At 39.4% G+C, this 26,897-nt stretch overlaps 1 long non-coding RNA gene across 1 annotated transcript; it reads right to left on the reverse strand.

Annotated features, from left to right (window-relative positions):
- Positions 1-6,583: 6,583 nt before the first annotated feature.
- Positions 6,584-13,955, reverse strand: LOC120411532. The gene is made up of 3 exons (XR_005603921.1): positions 13,890-13,955; positions 11,128-11,238; positions 6,584-8,692 (listed from the first exon to the last, which is right to left on the reverse strand). It is a non-coding gene; the product is annotated as an uncharacterized LOC120411532 (long non-coding RNA).
- Between the last annotated feature and the right edge of the window lie 12,942 nt (positions 13,956-26,897).

Below are 26,897 nucleotides of genomic sequence, written 5' to 3' on the forward strand. Positions count from 1 at the left end.
TAGCACACGATTAGTATCTGAATGTTTAGGCTTACTGCAGTATGAAAAATGCAGAAAATTAGCCTATTTGAACTATCAAAATTAAGTGACTTTCAGCTACTCTGCTGGAATGATGTAAGGTTGAGCCTTTGAAGAATGCTATATAATACACGTCACATTATACAGGTTTCAAAACTAGTCAGGGCCTATTACCAGATGGGCAGGAAGCAGAGATCACCAAGGCATTTATTACCTGACGATGCAAGGCACTGTGACCTAAGACTTTGAACATAAGGAATGAAGAATTTAGTTCTCCTCTATAACTGATTTGCTGTCTACAGTGAAATAACTTATTGGGTTTTTTTTTACCTCAGTTTCCCCTAAAAAGTTGACCTGTCAGTCTGACAGTTGATAAAAACTGCAGGCTGCAGTGGGCTTTTCCCCCCACATCCTGTGTTAATACTGATTGTTAGTGGTCCATCTGGTATTGGAATCTCACAATATGCTTTTTGGCACACTGAAAACTATTGTTTCTGGAAATAACCACTCGAATGATATCGCTGATAACCTACATGCAACCATTCACCCACGTGTGGCTTTACCAGCACAGACCTATTTTGCCCACTGCCAACCCTCACTACTCTATGGCAGAAATGACCATGGAGAAGCTGTCAGCAGCACCACCACCTCCTGCCCACAGGGTCTGTTAAGTGACTTCAGGTATGGCCAGAGATGTGCAGAAACAGTGATTTATCCTGCTTTGTGGCTCCTCTTTAACCAGCTGTTTCTTCCTGAATTCAGCCTTCCCTCCAGCTGGTACAGACGTGAATTGAGGGTTGGCATGAATGCAGAACATGAGCACCCCTGACTAGTCACACCAGCACCTGGAGCGCCTGAATTTCAGTGGAGCAGGCACTGCAGGCTGTGGGAATCTGCAGAATCAGACAGTTTCTCTTCGGGACAAACCTGTTAGGCAGCATTTGTTCTGTATCAGCATGCAACTGGGAATAGCTTCAGGGCTGAGACTTGTCCTGGGACGCTGTGGAAGAGTGCTTTAACCAGTGCTGTGGCATCATGTGAGAGGAGGGAGACATTTGTAAAAATGTTTGATAAAATTCCCCTCTCAAAAATGCAGAAAAACTTGAGCTAAATAGTGCATCTTCTAAATCTCACTCTCTTCCACAAAACAGAGAGTGAAAACACAGCTGTGAAAAACGATGGGTTGTAGCAGCAACTTCTAAATTTAACTTTGCACCTTCATATTGCAGGAGAGAAGAGTAGCGCACTACTCGGCTCATACATGTCAATGCACCCTCTATTTCAAATGTCTTGTTTGAATGCCTCAGGCCTAATTGTTGGTTCAGTTGTCATAAACCAAAGGGAATGTTGACTGAAGGTCTCATGGCAAAGGAGGATAGGGGCATTGTGTTTTAAGTTGCCCAGGGCATACAGGACAAAGGCTTCCTTGTTTCAAGCAGAGTAAACTCATCAAGTCCACATTGTTTCAAGTTGGGGTTTACCCTGGGATCAAAAATTCTTAGAATGACTGAAAGCACAAAAATACAAGTGATTTACAACCCCGTGGGGAAAAATCACGTTAAATTAAATAACAGACCAAGAAGCAAAACATCTTTCTTTATTTTTCTTCCATATTCATCTATATGTGTCCATCGTTGGCATCTCTACTTCATAAAAAGAGAGACTGAATTTTATCACTAGTTAGGTTTTGTGTTCTGTGGGTTTGGGTCAAAGGGTTTGTTCCTTGTGTTTTTGGATTTTCTTACTCTGTGAAAAGAAGAAAAAGCTGAAAGAATAGCATAACATGACTGCTTCCATGTCTCCTTTTTTTTTTAATCAAGGATTAAAAGGTTCAAACACACTCTGAATCCTGCACTAGAAAATAGAAAGTGTTCATTCATGACTCTTTCTGCTGTAATTAAGCAGCTAATGCTCCAGATGGCTTAGTTTTCAAAATTAATAAATTTCAGCTCTGCTGAGCACTTTATTTCAAATAGTACAAAATGCTAACCAAAGATTTTAAGAACTTCAGTTTTAAATATTCCAAAACACTGGAGGCTTTATGACGTTTTCCACACGGACCAGAGATATAATGTCCCAAACTTTGTGATCTGCATAGCATGTTCCCAGGATCCAGTCCACACCCAGCAGCCCCTCTGCTGCAGATTCGGCACTTCTCCCAGTTAGGCATTCCCTCTTTGCATCAGTTTCCAGGGGTGGACTCAGACTTTGGCAAGGGATATTTGAAGGGAGACATCTGGCCCTAACACACCAGTCAAAATGAGTCCTGCTGGCTGCTTGGGAAAAATATGTGCAGTACCACCGGCACCAGCATTAAAGTGATTTGCCACAGTTGCTCGTGGAGGTCAGCTGAACTGAGTTTACATTTGTTCCCCGTCTGTGGCAGCCATCTGCTTGTTCTGGGAGGTAGTCTGCAGATACATTATCATGTGCTTGTCCTGCACACTCAGACCTCAGGGTTTGTGCCCTTGCATGCTCCCCTAGACCAAGTCAAAACCAGCCTTCAAGTTTAAATTCCTTTATCAGCAACTTAATGTGTGCCTGGGAAGGCAAATATTCCACTGAATGTTTTGTGCAGCCTTTTCTTATAATGGCATGCACATGTGAAAGTGCCGTTTAATGGATGATATGTTATTTCATGTTTTCTTGCTGTTTGTTCCTGAGGATGAACTACTTTTGCAAATAAACACTGCACTGAACTTAGAATGCTTCATGCATTATGAAAGCTTTTTTCCTATCATGAACTATTTTTGCTGGATCGTTTGTGTCAATCTTTGTTATGCAGCTCCCAACTTAAAACAGCTCAAGCCTGAGACCACTGAAAGGCATATTGCTTGCATTTTCCAATGTCTTTGCTAAAGGCATGGCACTTTGTACTTAAATTGAAAAACAAGTGCTTGCCCATCGTATGGTTTTGGGAAGGTTTCATGAATAAAATTAATTTTTAAGGCTATAAACAAGCCTGTAGAAACAAACTACTGAACCAGCATCTGATATAGAAAACCACTGAAAGGATTGTGCTCCTTTTTCTCGGTCATAGAAGACACAGAGCATTATCATTGCTACTACTTTCTTAAAAGTAATTCTCCCATAGAGCTGGGACACAGCTGGTTGGTTGTATTCTCACATTCCTGAGTTGATAGTACTGAGTGATTGCAAATACCTTGTACTAAGAAAAAATCACTTTGTGGAATTGATTCTGGTCAGAGTCCAGGCTGTGCTCACTCTCTCTTGGCAGAATCCCTGCTTGACTGCTCACTCACAGCCAGGAGAGCAGAGAAGATGCACAGCATCTTAGCTTTGTGTCAGTGTCCAGAGGTGTCCAAAGGACACTGAAGTAATCCAAATTTGTCCTTTCCTTGGCCTTCCAGGAGCTGAAATTTGTTGTGTGAGAGTGTGTAAGGCCAGCATCTCCTCAGGATTTGATTCTGCAGACAGAGCTCTCCAGGTCTGGATTTATTGTTCCCACATATTAGTCCATCTTCATGAAACTGCTGTAACACAGTCAATATTCTGGGTCAGTATTTGTGACTTTTTGTAGCTTTTTGCACTTTTTCAAATGAAGACTGCTCACTATCAGACCAAGCTGGTTACAACCAGCTTGGACTGCGCCTGCTGGTTTTATATCCTATTTTCAACTGCAGGTCAGTCACAGTCCTTTTACCATATTTTCTCTGAAGCTGCATTCATAAAAGAGCTTTGAATTTTATCCGCCACCACCCCGAACACCTGCTTCTGCCTCTGAAAACAGGCTCATTGTAACTGATTCAAACCACAAATGAGAGCACAGGGAAAGGGATTGTTTGATTTACTGTAAGGCCACCATGAGATTTCTTTCAAGCTCTGATAAACAGACTTCTCAAAGATCTTAAAAAGCATCTCTAGGGCCAGGACCTCTGTTTACTCATTAGACTCTTAACCCACTTATGAAAGTCTGTACTAAAATGAAAACAATTCCTTTCTAAGACCATGGCCTTTTGTGGTGGGCTTCACATCCTGCACAAGAAATGGTCTGTATGCTCAGAACTGTGGAGCATTGCACAATCGTATAAACTGCAAGACTATGGGAGTAGTGTAGGAGTAACTTGCAGACTTAGGGAAGAAATAACAACTTCAAGTTGATATTAGAAACGCTGGGAGCTGAGAGTGGGAGCAAAAAATGAAAAAGGCACATCTCTAAAGGATTCCCATTTAAAGATGTCATCAACAAGAACTGCCAAAAGATTATCAGCGGTGTAGAGACGACATCAATAACAGCAGTAAGCAGTAACAGGAAGCCCTCAGAGTAGGCTGGGAGTTTCAGCAGGGTAGTTGTTTCCAGCTGCTGTAGGAAATGTAGGAACTGAAACACAGGAGGGACGCTGTGCCCTCACCCTGGCAAGCCTGTACCACAGCACCAAGGCATCCGGGCGGGTCGGCTCCCAGACCCACACCTTGCTCGCTGCTCTTTGCCGTGTCTCAGCAGATTGATGACTGGTGCCTGTGAGATCAGGAGCAGGATCTGCCAGCCCGAGCAGCTGGTGGGAGGGGGGGCTGGTAGTTCTTCTGTACCCAGCCCAGCCCTCTGGGCATGTGAAGTGCTGTGGCACTGAGTGCTCCATGAACACCATGGTCAGCTTCACACCCTGCACTCTGTCTGTTTCACAGCATTTTCATCTTCACTCGCCCCTGTGTTGATAACAGGACTGCTTCTAAAATCCTACACCTCCCGGGTGGCTCCAAACATGCCTGCTTGTGCCAATTAAAAAAAAACAAAAAAAAAAAACCAAAACCAGACCGATTTCCTCCTTCAAGACAAATTAGGAACAGTCAGAGTCATTCCTAGACACAGTGAACTATTAAAATGCTGTGATATAATGTAAAACATTCTAGCTAGAAACATCCATTTAATTATTCTATTGGGGAGCTGAGGCTCAGTTTAGGAAGAGTAGTTTCCAGTTCAGATCGAGCATAAAATAGTTGGTTTTGAAGTGCATCACTTTTATTGTTAGCTTTTTTACTCAAGAATATTTCTAGAATTTTCTTCTATGTCTTTTCCTCTCTTCTACAGTTCTCTGAAACACTGGATTACCAACTAAGGAGTAAAGTCTCAAACACTTACTGAGATTTAATGCAAAGTTGCCTAACTGTGGTAATATATAACAGAATTAAGCAATAATACATAGGATTCACATTTATGGATCTTCCACAGGGTTGCTTTTTGTGAATTCAATGTCATTACATTGAATTCACCCTCTTGAGTGCTCCATTGCATACCTTGCAGGCAACAAAGCTCCTCTGAAGGCATATTAGCCATTGCAGGTCTCTTTTGAGTCACTCAGATCTCTGAATCTATCACAGTTCACCCATCACCAATTAAAAGATAACCTAATGAACCCTCAGATAGCTCAAAAAGCTTTAACAGACCAAAATTACCAAAAATATTTTCCAACATTTCAGCACACCTTAGGACTTAGAAAAATCTGGAATCTGCTAACTGGAATGGAAAATAAGTGTTTGCGTCAGCCTGAATGACTGAGAAATTCAGTGATTTGTGTATTGTTCTCTAATTTGATGGTTCTCAAAACAGTAAGTTTTGAGTAAGTACTTTTAAAAGAATCATACCACAATCCTGTGGCATGTATACCCACCTCTTTCCCAGACTTAATCTAGTCTGTTAAAAAAATATTATAAGAATTTTCCTGTTTCTGAGATATAAAAGTGAACAATCCAGGTGCTGTGCTATGCTGTATTATTTTTATTACTTTTTAAAAAACCTATTTGACATTTCCATGAGATTTTACCTCACTTAAGGCTGTGACCTATCATGCATCTATTTCAACATTATATACTGATTATTAAACATGGGGCTAACAGTTAATATTCACAATAATGACAGCTTTGAGACAAGTTATTCAGGAAAGACTAGTTAATTTCTGAGTAGTCTGCCTTCACGGGCAATGCACAGCCCTTTGGCAGGCATGGTGATCACCTGGCTTATCTCAGGTTAGCCTTGGGAAAGACCATGCCTGAAGGAGAAGCAGAATTCTCTGATTTTCTGAGCAGTGAGAACACTGCCCATGCCCAGCTCTAGTCCAAGAATGAAGTAGTGCCCTCACTGTTTGCTTCAGTGCTTTCAGTTGAGCATTTTGGTGACTCAGCCCCACTTGAAGGTCACCAAAGACCTGGAGGGGCATGACTAAGCCCGGCTGCTGCTCTGGGTGCTTTTGCTGTTTGTATCTGGGTAGATGATAAGTAGCGATAAGTAGGGTATCATGGGGATGTATTTGCAAAATACAGCAGAGTACAAGTTTAAGACCAGCAACTGAATCACACAGAAGAAGTTGTTAGAGAATGAATTTCCACTTAACCGCTTCTTTTTACCCCTTTGTCATTCTTAATGCAGAGAGGAAAGAAAAAGTTGACATTCAGAAATGATCCATGAGGTTCATTTGTGAGAGAAAGATCTTCTGGTACAAAAAGCTGTGGTCATATTCCAACCCACAAAATATTTGAATAAATATTGCAATATTTTAGAATTATTGAAAGCCCTTTGAAAGTAAAAATAAATAAAATAGTGCAATATGCCATTTTGTTATTTTAAAAACAATTCAATTTCTAAAACAAATACTGATGTATGAAATGTTGTTTGAAAGATGTCAACTTTGCTGAAACCCCTGTTTCTGGGGCAACCCTGTTTGATTTACACTCTCTGAACAGATTTTCTCTGCAGAACTTTCATGCTATTACCTTCTATTGCACACTGCAGTCAAAACCTCTTCACTACCTATTAGTCTCTTACCCTTTCTAAAGTGCTCTGTAGTAAGTCAAAGTAAATGGGTAGGGAGAAATGGCCTTTAATATTTTACTGAGCAAACCTGGTTATAACCAGCCTCCTGTCACACAGGCTTGGTTCTTGAAGTGTGTTTCATTAATTCTTCAGTGTGTCCTGTGATATCCTTTCTGATCATCATAGGATAAAGTTCATTTCCTTCACACTTTTTTTGGAGCTCTTTGAGGTGGTTTTCATTTTTGCTTCCAGATGTACCAATAGTTTTGTGCTCCTAAGCCAAATATGGTTTAAATTTCCCTTCTATTCAGGAAATGAACAAAATAATCCATGGCTATACTCATCTAAAGCACATCATTTGTCTCTCAAGTGCTTGCAGTACAGTCAGAAAAAGCAACCGAGCACTGGCTGTCCTTAACAATGAAACCTCTTAATTTCCAGCCTAAGACCCATTACAGGGCTGGAGTCCATTCTGCAAAGCAACTTTAAAATGTTTTGTCATTGTGTCAGGCACGTCAGTTTACTAACTTAAAAGACAGCAGGGGTATTTAAGGGAGGTGCTTTAGTGCTTCCTGCTTCTTACACACATTTGGTCCTAGAGCACAAAAGCAAACATGATTTCGTCTCAAAGTTTAAAGACCTGGCCCATCCCATATCATACTAGCACATTTCTGCACTCTCCAGAACCACTGGTTAGACACCCAGCTCCTGCTGTCTGTGGCAAGGAAGTGTCAGGAGAAACATCCTTTGGCTGCAATGGGAGGGAGATCTCTGGGGAGGTTTAGTATGTGAGAGCCCAGCTGCCCTCAGGCCTCCTGCGTGAATCATCCTGCAGATGCTGCAGTCTCTCTAGCAGCAGACATATGACAAGTTGCTTTCTAACCCAGTAACCTGGCAAACACTATGTAACCTTTGTGAAACCCAGACAGTCTGGATCAAACCTGAACATTAGGCAAAAGCTTTTTTTTTTTTTCCACACATGTATATAAACACCTCATTCATAACTGGTTATTATTTAGCTGTGCAGGGGAAACTCTAATGCTTCTAAAATATGAGCAAGCTGGTATCTTAGAGAAATCTGTTGAAAGCTAGGCATAGAATTACTCACTGTGAGTCAATAAGCACTGTGGAAAATGCAGACGTTGTTATATGCTGTCAGGTAAATGCAATTATTTTTCCTGTGATTCCTTGAATGTACACATATACTCACTGCTCAGCAACAAACCTGCTTTTTGGGGTTTGTATGCTAGAAAAAGAGGTAGGAGATTTTTGTTTAAACAAAGAGACAAACAATAAATCCTTGGGTTTTGGTCCAGTGGTCTGAAGCCAAAATCACTACAAATACATTGCTGCACATGATTCAGATTGTCCTGAGAACCCACATATAGGGAAAACAGAAAAGTTCCTTCAAAGTCACCTACTTTTTTAAGAAAGAAAGTCTAAATTACTGTGACTGGCAGAGCCAGAGCTGGCAATTTTTATTGCCATGAGTTGTACCATGACTCAGCCTAACACATTACCTGGGGACTTCTGGTTGTCTGGAGCAAGTGGACAAACTATGAACTGACTCCAGGCCTGGCAGGTATCTTTTCCACCATGCATGAGTTGCACCCAAGACGTTTGGTACATTATTAAGATGTGACTCTGACTTAGGAAACAGGGGAGCGCTCCACTTCTTATTGACAAATAACATCAACACCTTAAAACACAGTAAAGGAAGTGGGCAGTAACAAATATAAAAAATTTGCAGAATCCAGTATCTGGGGTAGGAGTTGCTTCTTGCTGCAGTTTGAAAGCCCTTCTTTTCATGGCTGCCTGGAATGGGGTGATTTGAGAAGTGCTTGGAAGCAGCTGGAGTCTCCACGATTCAAAACAGTTCAACATATTTCTGTTCCTAATTTAATTCTGGAAAAAAAAATGAAGAAGTAAAGAATGGGTAGGAATTCAGGATGTAATCTCTAACAGCCAAAACTACTCTAAAAACTAGCAAACATTCAAGCAGATGGGATGTTCTTCTCTTGACTTTAATAGGCATCAGACAGACAGCCAAAACTAAACTTCTTGTAAGAGTAAAATTTTATGATCCAAGAAATAGAGATAACGAGCTAATAAAAATTTCTAGCTTCATGTGATATAAAAATTACTATGTTGTGTGTGAGACAGCTTTTCATGTGGATCACTGTACGGCATGTTGGCAATACCCTGATCCTCTAGCCTTTCTCTTGTACCTGGTTCTCACTTTACAGGGACACAGAGTGGGCTCATATGCCGATCAGATGGTCAGGATGCACCCAGTTCCCCCTCCTCACACAAGAGCATTTTCTATTCCTCTTCCCTACACCTTTTCATGAGATTAGGGCTCATTCTGCTCCCAGCTTATGGAGCAAACCACATAATCAGCTTGTCTTAAAATGAGCAGGCACACTTTATTTAAATCATTATAGTTCTCAGACCTAAGTACTGGGTAGATCTCAACAATGCATAGCTATAACCTTCTATAGCATACTTTTGGTGCCTGTGGCTCTGGACTATAAATGATAAATTCAGGTTATTCCTTATTATTAAAATGCTTCCTATCCGAATGATTGACTTAGTCAGCTAGGTCAGAGAAAACAGGTATGAACTTCTCTCTGAAAATTTTCATCAGATTAGAAATATATAAAGAAACAAAACTATTATTATTTCTTTCTAAACTATCACAAAATATTTTTTGATTACAGTGTTTTAGCTTTGGACCTAATTTTACCTAATTTTATGAAAGAGGAATTGATGTTTAACATCTAATATGAAAAAAAAATCTTTCATGTAGTTGCAAGACTTATACATCACTAAAATAAAATACAATATTCAAACCAATAAGGTAAATATAAATTGTAATACTTGGCTGCTTCTTAAATGAGATATATTTTAAAACACCACTACTTTCACAACTTAAAAAAAAAAAGTAATTTAAAAACATGCAGGCTTATATAGCATATAGATTACAATAAAGGCAATCATAATCCAACATACCCAAAGGTACTGGTTTAATTAATTTCTAGTCTCATAAAACTCCCTATAAAAAAATCAACAAAATGACTTTGACCTTTAGAAACAGGAAGAATTGGCCATGCAAACCTTATTCAGGGCTCCTCAAAACTGCAGATGCATTCTGTGGGCCTTAGTTCAATCAGTAGCCTAAATTTCTTATTTTTAACTTAGCATATTTGATTTCTCCATTTAACCAGTCACCCTTTTAGAGACAGCTTATTAGAAGGACAGCTTAATTGATCATTTCAATCTTCTTTGCACGTAAATTCTGGGTCAGATAGTTTTCCTTCAATCAGAGAAGTGGTAGGTATACTAGAGAGACTCTGTCTGAATGTTAACTTAGGTTAATTGTGCTCTGTATCAGACCTCATTCTCTCAATCAAGTGAGTAATATTCATTTGCTTCACCTCCAGCCTGCATAGAGACACATAAATTTCCGGTGCATTGCAAATACATTGCATCTTTATCATTTTTGACAGGCTTCTTTCTCCACAGAGAGCATGTCTCAAACCACGGAGAACATCTGTCTATTGAGGAATACTCTGCAATGAGATATGTGAGCACCTTGTAATTTCTGGTCTTTGCTGATACAGAGCATTTTCTTCTCTATAAACTTACTTGTAAAATGAAGTCTATTCTCTTAGAGCACAGAAATGAATCTGTGAGCACCAATAGTTTTTATTTCCACAAATAATTTCTTCCCTTGCTCATACACATTCCTAAAATAACATACAGGTAGGAACTGTTTAGCTGCACTACTTTTTTCCTATATATCATTCCTTCAGGGAAGAGCAAGCATGAAAGTTGACATGAGTTTTGAGTATCCCTGACGAGATACATAAATGTTGTGCATATCAGAAGGTCAAACTGTGTTTGGCACCCCTCTTACTCACTACTATTAACATTATTATCCCTTTTGGACAAGTTAAACACAGGATCAAATAGCACTGTATGTCTACTGCAATCTGCCACAGACCTAGCCCTTTCCCAAAGACTCTAAGATGCACAAAGTTTCAGTATTCACCTGTGAACAAAAGTATGATTTTTCCAACGTGCCATGAAACACAAGTCATTTGAAACTGCTCTCAAAGGCATGTAACACTAGAAATTCCCAATTACTCTGCCTATCAATGATGGTGTTCTTATCAATTCCAGTGTTTAGCAATACAGGACTTGAAGGTAGATATGAATGAATTTTTCCTTTCCTGGCCCATAGATGCTTTATAGCAGTACAGTGAACCAGAAATACAGAGCACATTCTGAGATTCTTCTTTTTCAAGAAATATAGAGATTAGGAACCAGAAACTTACCCAAGTTTTGCTAAACATTATGTCGTTTTACACTTAGATAAAGACACATCTATGCCAACTGCTCCTGATCTTCCCTTCTTTGTTATGCGCAGAGGAATAGACTCCAGTTAACTATAAATGCAAATAGACATTTTTTTAACCATGGTTGACTTTTATATGTCATAGCTTTTGGAAAAGCAAATAGAAAGTTTAATTAAAACTGAGCTCAGTCATGTTGAACCCGCAACCTTTGAAATGAGAAGCAGGGCTGTTATCCATCCACTTGGCTACCTGGTCTCCCATGGGTGTGTATATATATATATATATATATATATATATATATATATGTATATCTGTATATATGTATATATGTGTGTGGAGGTATATATATACATATATGTATTTATGAAAGTGGGAGTTTGCTTGCTGAACTCATGTTCCCAAAGAATAGCAACCTGGAGAGAACACAACATTAAAAATCATTTTCAAAATCAAATATAAGTAGTATTCAGTTCAAACAAAACCTATTCCCCAATTCATACAAAGATTTAAGTGCATAGAAAATTTAATGAAGGTTAGATTTGCAGTAATAGTCTGTTATTTTGCTTGAACCCAGGATATTTGAGTAGTTTTAAAGGCCAAACATTAGCACTATTCAGTACATGAGCTACTGATTTCAGTGGGATCAAGGTTTGGCCCCTCATGGCCTATTTTGGAATTCTAATGAATTTATTGTTTGACTGCTTTGAAAAGTCTCTTGGCAGTGAGCTGTTGCAAATATAATGGTTTGATAATGAAGGGCCATTTTTTTCCCTCTATGCTGCACTGGCAGTACTTTCAGCTATTGTGAAATAGAAATATTGTTCAACAAAAGAACTATATTAACATTATGGAGGGAAGTTAATTAAAAGTAAGTGGTAAATGCTGAAAGCAAACAGCGCTGAGCCCTTACTTCATAACTCCATAGGTAAACAAAATATAACAAAAAGTGAAGTGAATAATCTACTGTTACTTTATCAGAAAGAACACATCTGAAAATGAGTTATATACTTCTTTAATTTTTAATCCATAAATATATACAGAAAGATGACACTAATAAAGAGACTTCAGGATATGGGAGTGATTGTGTCTGTCTGTGCAAGCCCATCAAGGGACTAGTATTTAAGAGTTTGGAATTAAAGCTCATATCTGAATATTAATTATTCCTGGGTTGTCAGACAGTACTTAAGGCCTAGAAAAGAGTATACATCCATGTATATCCTATCTTGTTTATGTGAGTTCTGTAGATTAATATTCCTGTGTGGATAATGTGCTATTTCACTCTTCAGAGTTTTGTCTTGAAGATATAAGGATTTCTGCTCCCGACAAACTGTGTGTTGTTTTGTTTCTATTCTGAGTCATTTCCCCACATCCCGCTGGTATGTACATTATCAGCATGGGAATTTGGGAATCTGAATTACTTACCTCAGTTATTCTGCTCTCTGTATGTGAGATTCCTGGCACAAGTAACTGAAGTCGTGCAAGGGTTCAAGGTGAACTTACAGTATTAAAAAATTGCCGTGAGCTTTCTTAATATCCAGCTTTTAATGATTATCTGTGATGTCCCTCCCAATCACACATACACACAAAAAAATGTTCCTTGCAAAATGAAGTCTGCCTGGGAAATATTAAAGTGCTATGTGGCAATGCTGGTTTTGACTACAAAACCATGCTTTTTATGCAAAAAACACTGGATACTCTATCAAGTGTCTTCTTGCCTACATCATATTCATGAAACTCCCTATTCATCTGAGATCAATCAACCATGATGAGACAGATATGTGTTAAAGTTTAGTGTATGCTGATGGCTTCTGATTTCAAGCAGCCTCTCTGAAATTTGACTTTCAGAGGGTCCTCTACAGCAGTAATATGAAAAGAGTTCATTTTGTCCAAGTGGGAGCCACTGAGTGAAACACACTTCATGTCTCACTCTGATAAGTCCTCAAAGGAGAGAGTGAGAGGATGCTACCACTGTTATGAAAAATTTTTCCAGCATGTTTCTGGAGAAATCTGTCCTAAGTAATCCATGCTTGTTGACAGACTGAGCCAACTCAATGAAATGCTTTGTGTATGTGGTGGCCTTCTGCAATGACATGTAGAAAAAGGAAAGAGAACTCAGTGGAATTGCCAAAAAAAGCCAAAACATAGATTCTTTGCATTTTTAACTAAATAGACAAGTACATTCTTGATACGCAACATTGTCACCATTATAGTTCAAATAGGAGACTTAAATCACAGAAGAAGAGCTCTTTTTTAATAATTCCTGAATGACAACACTGAGAGAATAAAGACATTAAGTTATATATTTAAACTTCCTGTCTATAAGTACACTGCAAAACAAGTACTGGGTTGCTTTTAGAAGCAAATATTCCCCAGTCCTTGGACAGCAAAAGCAGGCCTGTGCACAGTTAGACCATTTATAGTCACTTCCTCCATTTTCTCCTATTAGTCTTCTTCTGTACCTCTGTCTCTCACTGAAATGTTCTTGGTGAAATTGTAGGAGCTTACAGCTTTTAGATAAAGAAAAAACATATCAAGGGAGAAAAATGATATGACTTTTGACTCCTGAAGGAGTGCACTAAAACTTAGTGTATGAGCCACCTACAAACATACGACTTTGAAGAAAGAAAAAGAGAGAGAGAGAAAGGGAAATGGAAAGGGAAAAAGGAAAAAGGAAAAGGAAAAAGGAAAAGGAAAGGCACAAGATATCAGGAAACAGTTGGAATTACCTTAGTGTGACTTACATGAGTTGCTCTAAGATACTGTAAGAGCTTTTCAAGTACTGTTTCTCCAATGAACCAGCAATGTTCTGGTAGCAGTGGGTGGAAATCAGAGAGAAAACACCTTAGTAAATACACACTTTAATGATGCTTACAAAGAATCCCTAAACATTTGTCCTATGTTTCCTCGTAATTTTAAATACAGACAAAATATCTAAGAAAAACATCTGGGGAAGAAAGAAAGTAAAGGAGAAGCAGAGCGCAGAAGCCTCCTGATTATCTGTAATCTGGAGATAAATTACACATATTTATGCAGAAGGTCAGTCACTTCTGTAGCAGAGAGGAGATAAATATCTGGTTGATCAAGCATAACAATTGTACTCTGAACACTTGGCAATAGATGGAATTTACCATTTGATAAAACTGTTTACTTAAATTCAGTCAGTAGGAATAGCCAACATTTAAGTGAGGCTGTAACTCACAAGAGTATAATCTATGGAAATGTATGTCACATCCCATGAATACTAAGCAAATTCATTATGAATAGCAGTATTTCCCAAGAATCTGTAGTGATGGAACCTTTAAATTAAACTGTATCTCTTGATTTTTCTATGTAATCATGTTCATCAGCCCATTCCTTTTTTTTTCTTCTTTAAGTCATCAAACCCATGAGCTCGTCAACATATAAAAGCACATTTGAGCAGCTCAGCCCAAGAACTAAACAGGGGGAAAGAGACAAAGGAGTCATTCTTCACATCATGGAGCACCAAATTCTTTATTGTAAAAAGCACAGTGAAAAAAAAAAGGCTGGGATTAAGAAAGACAGAATGCTAGACCAATAGAAAGGACTTGATTTCCTAATCTCTATTTTACAAAGGTATTGTAATGCCTAGGAGGGATAAGATACCCTCTGACACTTAGATAAGTCAGCAAGATTTCTGAAAGACAATTGTTATAAAGCTTAAACCATTTTCCTCTTAATAGACAAGCTCCCAAATCATATGGTAACAGAAAAAAAACACTATTTGCCTCTCAGACTTTTACCAGGAGCACCTCAGTGGTATCATCAATAGCCCGCTTGCACCTCCACTGGTCAAAGTATTTCCATCATCTGACAACAAAGTGGTTTTTTCCTTTGGGTGAGTTACCTGCCAGAATATTTATCCAAGTGGCACACAACTTCTTTCATTTCTTCAACATTACCATCAAATCATCGGAGAAACAACAAATGGTTAACTACTGTCCCAGTATTATATAAAACCTTACCCACCTTCATCTATTGTTGGGGTCCCTCCCCCGCCGTATAGCCCTGGGAGAGGGCCCTGAGGGCACAGACACGGGGCTTCCCTGCCCCTGCTCAGCCTCGTTCCCATGGGTTGGTTTGTGTTCCCTGCGCGGGCAGAAGGACCCTTGGTCCCGTGACTGGAACAGTTCCTGGGCAGAGCTCCGGCCATGCGGCTGGAGAAATAAACATCTCTGAAACATCTAGCAAGAATCTGTCTGTCCATATATATTTCCTTTCCACGGGACTCCTGGTTTGATATATGCGTGTTGCAGGATCCCCACTGCAACGAATGGTGGAGAATTGAGAGCAGAACGATCCCCGATCCCTAAGCAACTGATTTGTGTGAGTAAACCCTGGAAACTTTGGATTCCTCTTCTTGGTTTTGCTTTGCTATTCCGTATCTAAACTATGGAGGAACCGTGGGAAGACTCTTGGCTCTCAGAGCCGCATATGGACATTTATCTTAAACTTAAAATGATTCTTGAACAACGATTTGTAAATTTTAGCTTGATTCAAGCTCAAAAAGAACTGAAACACTTCCTGGCATGGTTGTTTAAGAACTTTTTCTATGTTTCTTGGGATTTAATTCTTACCAAGGGCTTTTGGAAAACCGTTTGGACACAGTTAATATTGGAGTCAAAATATATGCCGATGGAAGAATATTTTCGTGAATATTATTTAGTTACCGAGAGTGTTGAGCAATGTCAGCTGTGTCCTGGCGAAGGGAAGCCTGGCGCAGGGACCGTGCGGCCCAGGCCACGTGCACCGAGCGCTCTGCGAGCAGCAGCGAGGCAGTTCCCGCGCGCGGGCGGAGCCACGCGAGCCGCAGTGTCGGTGGCGGAGCGAGGCGCGGCGGGAGCGGTGGGACCCGGCGGTGCCCGCACGGCCCCGTGCAGCACGTGGTGGAGCGAGCCCCGGGAACGCCCGACCGAGAGGGGCGGCGCACGGGCGGCGGCTGGCGGTGGTGGCGGTGGAGCGGAGCCGTGCCCAGCCGAAAGGCGCGCTGGAGCAGGGCGCGGGGGAGTCATCGCTCGGGGGCCCAGCCGAGATGTGGGTACAGCGCCCGGCATCGGCAGCGAAGCTGCGACCAGAGGAGGCGACGCACGGAGAACTGAGCGGCGCGGCCCGGCCCGGCCCGCACAGCCCCGAACGCGACCCCGGGAAGAGCGCGCAGGCACCAGCAGCCCCGACAATTCCAACACGGGAGCGACCGAAGGAGAGAGCAAAGACGCAGCGAGACAGAAAACAGCAGCCACTCGGAAAAAGGAGAAGATCATAGTAACTAAGACCTTAGGGATAGTAAAATGGTATAATGTTAAGCAAAATTATGGTTTTATAACAAGGTGTGACAACCAGCAAGACATATTCGTGCATAGAACTGCTATTAAAAACAATAACCCTGAAAAATGCATCCCAAGCTTGGGAGATGGAGAAGTCGTGGAATTCAAAATTGTTCTAGGGAGAAAAGGGTTACAAGCATCGCAGGTCACTGGGCCTGATGGTGTTCCTGTAAAAGGCAGTATATATGGAAAAAATCGTAGTCATGTTAGACAATATCTCCATTGTAAGCCCCCCCTACAGTTTCCCTTTCCTAATCCCACCTTTCCCTTTTACCCTATGTCCTATTACCCCCAGTGTATTTCCAATCCGTTTTTTCATCCATGGTTTCCCTCACAAAACCATGCTTTTGCCAATTGTTTCCCCAAAAATCCCTTTCCAATGCCGAGTGGGGGATGAAAAGGGGGAGGGAAGAAGTTAAACCCTCTCCTGCCTCAGTTTCCCCACAAAGCATGCTCAGAGAGTCCTGTCTCCCTTCTGTCAGCCCTAAGATGTTCCACAGAATCTGTTTGGACATTTAAAGACTCAGGAGGGTGGCTTGTTTTGTTTTGAAACTGTTCTTGTTACGTTTATCCAGTTGTTTTCATTCTCCTTTTATTAAAATAAAACAGGTGAGGTGTTGGGGTCCCTCCCCCGCTGTGTAGCCCTGGCAGAGGGGCCCTGAGGGCACAGACACGGAGTTTCCCTGCCCCTGCTCAGCCTCGTTCCCATGGGTTGGTTTGTGTTCCCTGCGCGGGCAGAAGGACCCTTGGTCCCGTGACTGGAACAGTTCCTGGGCAGAGCTCCGGCCATGCGGCTGGAGAAATAAACATCTCTGAAACATCTAGCAAGAATCTGTCTGTCCATATATATTTCCTTTCCACGGGACTCCTGGTTTGATATATGCGTGTTGCAGGATCCCCACTGCAACAATCTATTAGTGATATTTGCTTCAAAACAGTGCATTTCACCATCTGCTCTACTTGCTTTTACAGTGCTGAAAATCTATAAAGAGTCACCAAAAGGCAAAGCATACTGATTCTGCATGGCTAACAGTTCTTGGCTTACACCTTCAAATTTCCAGCAGACTAATGGGACAAGTCAGTATCAACACTCTTCATTTTATCTAAATGGGGGATATGCATATGAACACCTCAAATGTCTTACATTTTTTTAAATATTACAGGCATTTGGAATGTATATTTTCAAGCAAAAAGTTCTTCTGCATCTATCAGAATTGTTGAAAAGAACCTTTACTGACAGTAAATGGCAGCATTTATCAATTTAATTGTGTCATTCAATCTCTATATAAATTTCAATATTTACCCCAGTGAACACCTTCTTATATTCATTTCTCTGTCAGAAATTAGTTTGACTGCTGAATAAAAAGTGTGATTTTATTGCCTCCATCCACTGTATGAGGATATTTTAAAGCAGAGCATCTCAATTCAGTATATGTAAATTAGAATTAGTGAAAGAATCAGAGAAAATTGATGCCATTGTTGACGACAAGAGGTAATGATGATTTTTAGCTGGTCACAAATGAATTGCACAAATGAATTCTTATTTAACCAGCAGGTCAAAGTGCATGCACTTTGCTCTGTCAGCATTTGAAACAGTTCTGTAAGTAGTCTTCCTGTATCTGATTTTTCATGTATGAAAAGCCAGAGATGATATTTGACTTTTTTTTTTTTAGTAAATGTCCTTAGATTTCTCACAAATGTTTCACTATGTGTGTAAGATACACAAAATCATAAACATGGTTGAATTAAATTCCTTTGGAAATGAAATGGAGTAACTGAAGAATTATTTTTTCAGTTTTTGGTATCCATTTAGCTCTCTTACAGACATGGTATCTTCCTTTTTTTCCACCTATCTAGTTTCCTATTCAGCACAGATACACAAAAGGACACCATTTGTCATACCGAATAAGCCCCGAGGTCCATCTAACAGTGTATGTCTCCTGTTGGTGATGATAAATGCTAGATGCACCACAGAAATTTTAGGACAAAGCTGACTAAACTGTCCCTTGATCTCTCTTAATAGAGACTGACTAAAATCTTGAGGATCAAGATAAGTTTTGTCACCACTTTGAAGTTCAGTGAGTCACTCTACTGTTCAAATAATTCATCGTCTCTTCTGAATAAAGCAATAAAAAATCCTGAAAAATGTCCATATATTTCATATTATGGGGAGATGTCAAATGCACAAAAAAGAGGTTTCTAATGTGCTTGGTGCAGCCAACACCTGCTCTCTCCTGAGTTCACCTTGCGCCCTTCAAACACTCACACTCATGTACCTTTGATCTGTTTTACTCTGCTACATCTCCACAGAAGATCTAATAGGATAAAAATTGTTCAGTGCCTTTTGTGACCTTTCTCTTTCACTGTGCAAGGACTGCAGTAAACACATATTTACAGGAAGTAGGTAATACAGCAGCAGAGCTGGGATATGTCGCTGCAAATAGAAGTGGCTTCCTGAAATTACTTCTCACTTTCCATTGTCCTGTGAAATGCTGTTTCAATACAGATTCCTTCTCATCAGCATTTCACTGCTGTGGATGTATTCTGTTCAACATGCTTTCTCACTTCGGGCAGACGTATGTTTTTGGCAACAGTATATTCATCTGTTGAAGTCCCTACATGTGGCAGCATAGCACTATCTGGACTGCCAGTGCATAACTCTATACATAAGCCTGAAGTCCTATTGCTAGCAGAGAAAAATCTCCTTTTGATCATACAAAGAAAGCAAAGCAAATCTTAATAGATTTAGATGCTGTTCATTTTCCATTAGCATTTATTAAAGGTCTTATCCAATACCTATATAAATCAAAAGCAATTTTTCTTCTTTGGATACCAATAAACAAAATTTCTCAAAATTGTTAATTATTGTATCACAGAGAATTGAATGTAGTGGTTTTTTGTAGTGCTACACCATTAGTATGTAAAGGAGTGCCATGGTGTACTTGACATGGCTCAAACAGAATGGATGGTATAGAAGATGCTCACCAAACCTTAGATTACTCACACCATTTTATACACCAAATACTCACATTTGTTAAAAGAAAAAAAAAAAGGCACATCGACCTAATGTAAGGTTCTTTAGCATTTACCATCTGGAGACATTCCAACAGTTGCATTGGCATGATTGTTGCAGATTCAAAGAAGCTGAATCTTAGAAATATATTTATGTACACAGTTCAGTCACAACAAGAAAAGTGTTTGGAAAGTTTTGATTGACAGAAGGTGGAAAAGATTACTATGTTTGACTAGTGGCAACTAAATCAACACCTTTAAAAAGTAAGCATTATGTATCTATTAAGACTGTGATGGCAGAAAAATGTAGTATGAACAAAAATATTAAAATTTAACTGCTAGCCAGTTATATAATCTCTTTAAAACATTTTGTGTATGAGACTCCTCAAAAACATGTGCTAAACAGAAGAAACAGAAGAACCTTCCACAGGCACTTCTTTCAGAAGAGAAGTAGACTTTTTTTTCTATTAAAAATCCAGTGGACAACTAAGGAAGAAATCTGAGAAAAATGAGATTATTTGAAAAAGTTCTCATAGTAGTTCGCTATTTTCATGATATGACTGACGAACATGATAGCCTGAGTACTTTGAAGGGATGCACGAGAGCTAGACAATAAGACAAGTGTGCCCAAGTGAGGTGTCCCATAATGAGAGAAAAGGTCCCCTGAATCTTCCTTTTATCCTCCCTTCTGAAATAAGAACTCCCCCATTTTCAATGAAACCAACAAACATCAGTATTTATGGAGACACAACTATCTCCCAAAAGTTCTTGTTGTTTTCTCAATATTTCTGTAGGCGAAATACTTGACTGTTCTTGTAGATCTTATGACTGATATTTTCCTTGTCTTCCCTGACTTTCATGTCATCTTGAAATTTAACCAGAAATTAATCTTAAGTTTGTCAGCTCACTAGCCTCTGATACTTTCTTCTCATTTAGTAACCATAATTTCAGAAGACAAGGAAAGAACATACCTATTTCAAAACCCATTTATCAAGAACCTTCTTTGTTTTTTAGGTAAGAGGAAATATCTCTCATGCACTTAGAACTCTTGATAATTTCTGAACTGAAAACAAGTTGACACTTGATTATATAAAAAACAAAATAAAATAACATTGTTACAGCCCAATGTCACTTGCTGTAGTGCTTCCCTGAAATGAGTAAGAACACTGACTGGATGCAAAATCTATCTACACAAAATGACAGCTATCTCACCAGTGCATTAACTGAGTTAGCACCACAGCAGATTAGCCAGGGAGAGTGGATTGATGTTTGAAACAAACTCAGAATTCCTTGTCCAGTTCAGCTAAAAACAGAAAGAGAAGAAATAATGTGACGTGGTGTCTACTGCCAGAATCATCCTGAAGCTTCTTCTCATTATTGTATCCTTACACAAATACTTGTGTTGAGCCTTAGCAATAATGGAGTTGAAAGGTCAAGATAAACTAAATGGAGCACGAGTATTGCTACTGAAAGAGTGAAATGGCCATCATATTTTCACTTTGTACCACAAACCCATCTCAGCTGAGTGAAACTCGCTGAACAAAATTGCAGTTACACATAATGTAGTCTTGAGGTTTTTGGCACATAATGCTTTTTAACTATTTTTATTGTCAGTGTGCTAAAAAGTCCTACACAGCAACTCATGTACACAAAATTTCAAGAGGGTCTTAAATGTCTCTAATATTGAAAATTTTAGCTATTACTCATAGACCACCAAGTGTTCCTCTTAGGTTAATGGTTTCCCAGTCAAAAATATCCAGCTGGTTTACACAGGAAGCCACAAAAACTAACATTCACTGAAAAGGTTTTCCCTTAAGCAAACACAAGTATCGGAACAGCAGAAGAGAGGCAAGAATTGGATTCAGTAATACAGAATTCTAAAGAATTTTTAATCAAACAAACACTTCAACAAAACACTTGAACAAACATTTCAACAAAGTCCATACCCTACCTGATTGGGTGTACCAAACATTTCACGGAAACAAGCACAAGCACAATCTAATGTATCTCTGAAGTTGGTTCCACTTTGAGGAGGGACTGGACCTCCAGAGGCCCCTCCCAAGCCTAGCTGGCCTATGATATCACATATCTGTTGCTTTGAGCCATGACTGTCAGCTGAGAAACCAGACATCTCATTTCCAAACCCTTGAAGAGTCATTGTTTGCTAACAGGGTTACTGCCAGAGGAGAAAGGCTTACTGGTGAGGGGCAGGGGATTTACTTTTTCCTTCCAGGGCACTAATGGCGGTAGACAGTCCAGACTGAAACAGATAAGAGGGGAACCAAGTGATATCTGGGCCAGGAGATCTATTTTGTATTTCTTCCAGGGCAGCAGAGTATAACTTTTACCCACCCTACTGAGAATGACTTAACTAGTACTTCTTCTCCTCTGGGCTAATACAGGTATTCTCTACACAGGTTTGAGTTTTACCAGAGAACAGTAGCTCCAGAAAAAATTCTGAGGTGATATTTGCTCTCACCTTTCTTAATATTTGCTCAAAACACTCTGATCATTATCTCTGAGTTCCATCAAACCCTTAAGGGGAAGAGAGCACCCAAGATTCAGAGATGCTCACTGTTAAAAGGAGTTACAAATGTCAGAGGATCTGCAAAAGCTTACAAAGTTTTCCTAGTAAATAACACAATTATCATGGAAATTGGTATAAGTTAGAGCCTGGCCTCCTGTATAAGCACATGGCAGTGGGTTTTGGATAAAGGGGTAGGGTGAAAGGGGGGAGAGACGGAGAGAGAGAGAAATGAGTTAAACAGGGCGAAGAGAAAGAAAGGAAGAAAGATCAATCCAGCTGATGGGGTGTCCAGAGTCCTGAGCTGTACACATCCCTGGGCTTCTTGTGGGTACCTTTTCATACACAAGTTTTCACCATCCTGAATATAAGTTTCTTGCTTTTTGTGCAAATCAGTTACCATGAGCAGTCCATTCTTCTAGACCTGTATGGAAATTGTTCAGAGGGCTTTGGGGGTCTTTAGTAGTCTTGATCTCCCCTAAGAGGGTCAGCCTGTGGTCAACAGTCCATTAGCACTTCTTGACCTCATTCCTGCACTTGCACAGTACTGTGTGGTGCTTTTGTCCAGGATCCAGAACAAAGATATTGGTCCCTGAAAAATGCTGCCCTACCTCCATAAGGCCCCTTCTCCAGCCACATCCTGTTCTTTCTCACAAAGTGTTATTACCAACAATCCTTGTGTGGCTCCACAGCTGTCTGGCTATTGGTGTTTGAGACAGACACATTAGCCCCCTTAACTTCTAGTCTTCTACACAAGAAGGACTATTACCACCCATGCACAAAAAAACAAGTTTTCTAACAAACAGAAAATTTTTACTTAACTACCTCTTGTGGGGATGGGTCTGGGTAGTTGAGGTCAACATTTGGTTGAATTCTATCCTTCTGCACTGGGAATATGTGCAGAGCAACTACCCAAATGCTGAATGACTGCTGTCATGATTACTGTTCATTCTCTGAGGACAGCAAGTGGTCCAACATCTCGTGTTACAGGAAACAGTAGCAGGAGATTTGATAGACAGTTCTGCATGGGAGACATGCTGTATGAACACTTTTATGTTCAAAGATGTGATTTAAATTAATGTTTAAGTTGTGCAGAGTCTGCTAAAATAGGTGGCATCAAGCTACATTAAAATACACAGCTTAAATATTTCTTCTTATTCAGCTGCCATATTTGTGAGACATCGAGAGGATTGGTGTTGGTCCGGGAAAAAGTAGAGAGGAGTGGAACAAAAGAGTATTGGAGAGACCAGAAGTATTGTGGAAGACCAAAGAAGTTGTAACAGATGGAGCTTGACTTTGTGAGGTAATGTCCTTTTGGAAGGCTTGTATTCCCCTAGCTTTCCCTGTTTTCAGGACTAAGTGTAAAATTCTCTTTCCCTGTAGTGAATAAAGCAGCATATTAGAACTAGTAACACTTATTTTTCAGATTATTCCATTCAATAAAATGAGATTTCTTTCACCCAGAAAAAATGCATAACATCCTACATATGGCAATGCTGAAAGATTTTAAATTCTAATTCCGTAGGGACAATCTAAAGTCTATTTTCCTTCTTCCCACTGTTGGGTGTGTTGGGGTTTTTTTCATTATTACTCTGTCTTCTATGTTTATTACACAATCCCCCTCTTTTTCTGAAAATACTGATTGCCTTCAGCTGTTTGTCCTTGATGGGTTTTCTATATCGCTTTAGTATCTCTTTAGGATTTCTCCCCCTTCTTCTTTCTTTTTTCTCTGAGATAGATTTGACTGTCCTCTCTGCATTTTCCTTTTTTAAATCCTCCTCTCTTTTTCCCTTTGTTTTCTTTCATTATATATTCTTCCCCAATCATATGTTTACTTTGCTAGCACAGAAGAAAGTAATAAGACTCATTTATGGCTGCTGTGCCTTACAGAGTTGGGGTGAGAGGGTCTATGGTGGATTCAGGAGTTGTCTCTCTCATATAAGCTACTGCCTCAAGTGCAAGTTCCTTTCTCTGTACCCTGGGGTTACCATGGAGAGTCTCTTCACGAAGTCCTTGCAGAGAGGACAAATGCCAGAGATATAGAGCATTTTGTCCATATATCTCTAACAATTTCCCCATTTGAGTCAAGGGTATTTGGAGTAATAAGCGATAAAAATTTTGCATCCTCTATTCATGACATAAAAAATGCCTGTGCTATCTGAAAGTATAAAGAGATAGCACAGAAAACAGCAACAGCTCAAATGCCAAAAGCCCTGGCTTCAAACAGACCCCTCCTGCTACTCCTCTAAAATATCTTCCAGAGTAAATTTGAGGGAAAGGTTCTGTGACTGTTGCTCCAGCCAGCAGGAGCTTAGTTGTTAACAACTGTGGGCTTTAACAAAATAAGTACTTCTGCCACTGATTGTCTTTTTCCTATCAGCAAAGAACACATATGACAACCATTTGGACCCACTGCTCTGTTTGTCCCATCATTTTTATGCATTTCATTCGATCTTTTTGGCGGATCATTGCTAGAATGAAAATACGGCGGAAGTCAGTTCTTCCAGAGATCAAACCTTCCGTTGTTCTTTGAATAAGAGATTGTATTTGAGTACAGAGGTTTGCATAAGAATTGTCCCTTTCCTTGTATCAAGTCAGCTATTTTCAGCTCAGAGTAGCAAGAAATCTTTGATTTCTTGGTTGTAACTATGGCAATAAGATTAGATGGCATTCAATAAAATTCATTTTACAAATTAGCATGGGAGGGTGCCCATGACCATGATAGGGGAAATGTAAAAACATTGTGGAATGAGATTGAAATTAAATCAGAACTCAGAATACTCCTCAAAATAATGATTCTCAAACTCATCCAGCACCATCTGGTAGTTTGTGAATGATTTACAGTTAGCCACAATAAACGTGATGGGATCAATGGGCCTGATGGGGGTTATATTTCTTACTCAAAGCCATTTTTAAAAGGCATTTTAAAAAGGCATTTTAACCCCATTTTGGGTGGATGCTGAATTCTTTGATCTGCGACTTTTGTAACAGTAGCAGTCAAATCAATTTCAAACACTTTCATTACGGCACAAATCTACAAAGCTCGTTATGGTCTGAGAAGAAATAAAATAGAAGAAATATAAAAGTTGTCCTCTAGGCCTCAGGCCATGTTATAATGAGAGTAAGAATGAGCAGTGGTAGATACTATTTTGAGTTCTGCTTCTGTATTTTTGCTGCATGGTACAGTCCTGTCAATTCACCAGAACAGCAGACCTTAATTTGCACACACTAAAAACAGCTTCCTGAAGTTTTGAATCATTTTCAATAAATCTCGGGTTTAATCATATTTCTTTCTAATGAGTCTCCTGTCAATACCTAGCCTTTGCTGTTCTTAATTATATATGCCATCAAAGTCAGAAGGAAGGCATGTTTAGATATGTTTTTTCCAGAAGTTTAACGAACACCTTTTTTTATTATTGGCCTTTTTCCCAAGGAAACTGCTACCTTAATAAGAAAAGCATTGGAAAAAAAAAAAAGAAGTATTTTCAGGAAACATTTTGCTAACCTTTTTTTTCATTGGTTTGCTATGATATGATACTTCATTTTATATGATGTGATCCTGAATTGATATTGATAGGTTTCTTTCATTGTCTATTAAGAAAATACCAAATTTCAAAAAAGGAGTGGGGTTTTATTTTGCTTCTTTTTCTTCTTCTAAATACAGTTGTTTACAGCTTTTCTTGAATGTAAGCTGACATATTAGAATGCTGGCAGTGATCAACCCTGCCGCCCTGCACAGCAAGAGAGTAGCATTGCATGAAATTTCATCTCCCAACACAAGTTAAGCTCAAACGATGTCCTTCCATATTGCATAAGGCCTATACTAGCCCTCCATGAAATGAGCTGTCCTCACAGAAAAAAACACATGTTCAAATTCCATAACTAGAATGGGTAAAATGGAATTTTGCCTTTATGAATAATATGCAGCAGCTCAGGATTCACAGTCTCTCCTGGTCATACTACCAAATTGCACACCCAACTTCCAGGATGATGAGCAGCCAAACCTGACTCTTCCAGAGGAAGGAAAATAACAGATTATCTAGACCTGTGCAGGACTATTGCTTCTGTCAGGAAAGGTCATTTTCAAGTATTTTCTCAGTTTTCAGTCCTGAAGCACCAAGGTTTGAGAAAGACCACTCAGAGCCTGTCAAGATAAAGCCATTACTTTCTATTTGACAATTCTGGGTGTTTCCAAAGTAAATGAGTGTTAAATTATGTTTGTTACTTTTTTTTTCTAATACCTTCCTCTGAAGTTATTTAATTGCAAATCCTCATTTAAAGCCAGAAACAGGGAAACATCATCCATTATCAAAATTCCTTTCTTTTTCTTCTCAAGTAAAAACAAAAGCTATTTGAGGGGAAATTTACTTGCTCTCACTATTGGTTATTCTAAATGAAAATAAATGGGTGTTTGCATACAAATAATCATAACCCATTTTGTTGCTAGCAGTACATATTCCAATTGGTGGTATATAAAGCACCACTTGCTCAGTGGCTCAGAAATTATTGTCTTGTAAAAATGGTCCATTTTACAGGATAAAAGAGTTTCTAGCAGCATAGGCAAGAACTTTCAGTCAGATTGTTAAACCATCCATACTTTTACACCACAGGATTCAGCAGTATGCTTAGTTGGCTGTGATGTTCTGAAATGAATCACACCTTGTCACAAGTCATTTTATACAGGGTATGCATTAAAACCAGGGGTTAAAATGCAATGGGACAGAAGAGTGACAGTGCACATACCAGATTACTAAAATCCATGTAATATGTAGTTGTCCGTGCAGAGTTTAAATTAAGCAAAACAGCAGGAAAACTGAAATCAAATCCTGTAATTGAGGAGGCAACATAATATCCATGCTAATTTCAAGAGC

Source organism: Corvus cornix, chromosome Z, assembly GCF_000738735.6.
Source record: "Corvus cornix cornix isolate S_Up_H32 chromosome Z, ASM73873v5, whole genome shotgun sequence".
NCBI lineage: Eukaryota > Metazoa > Chordata > Aves > Passeriformes > Corvidae > Corvus > Corvus cornix.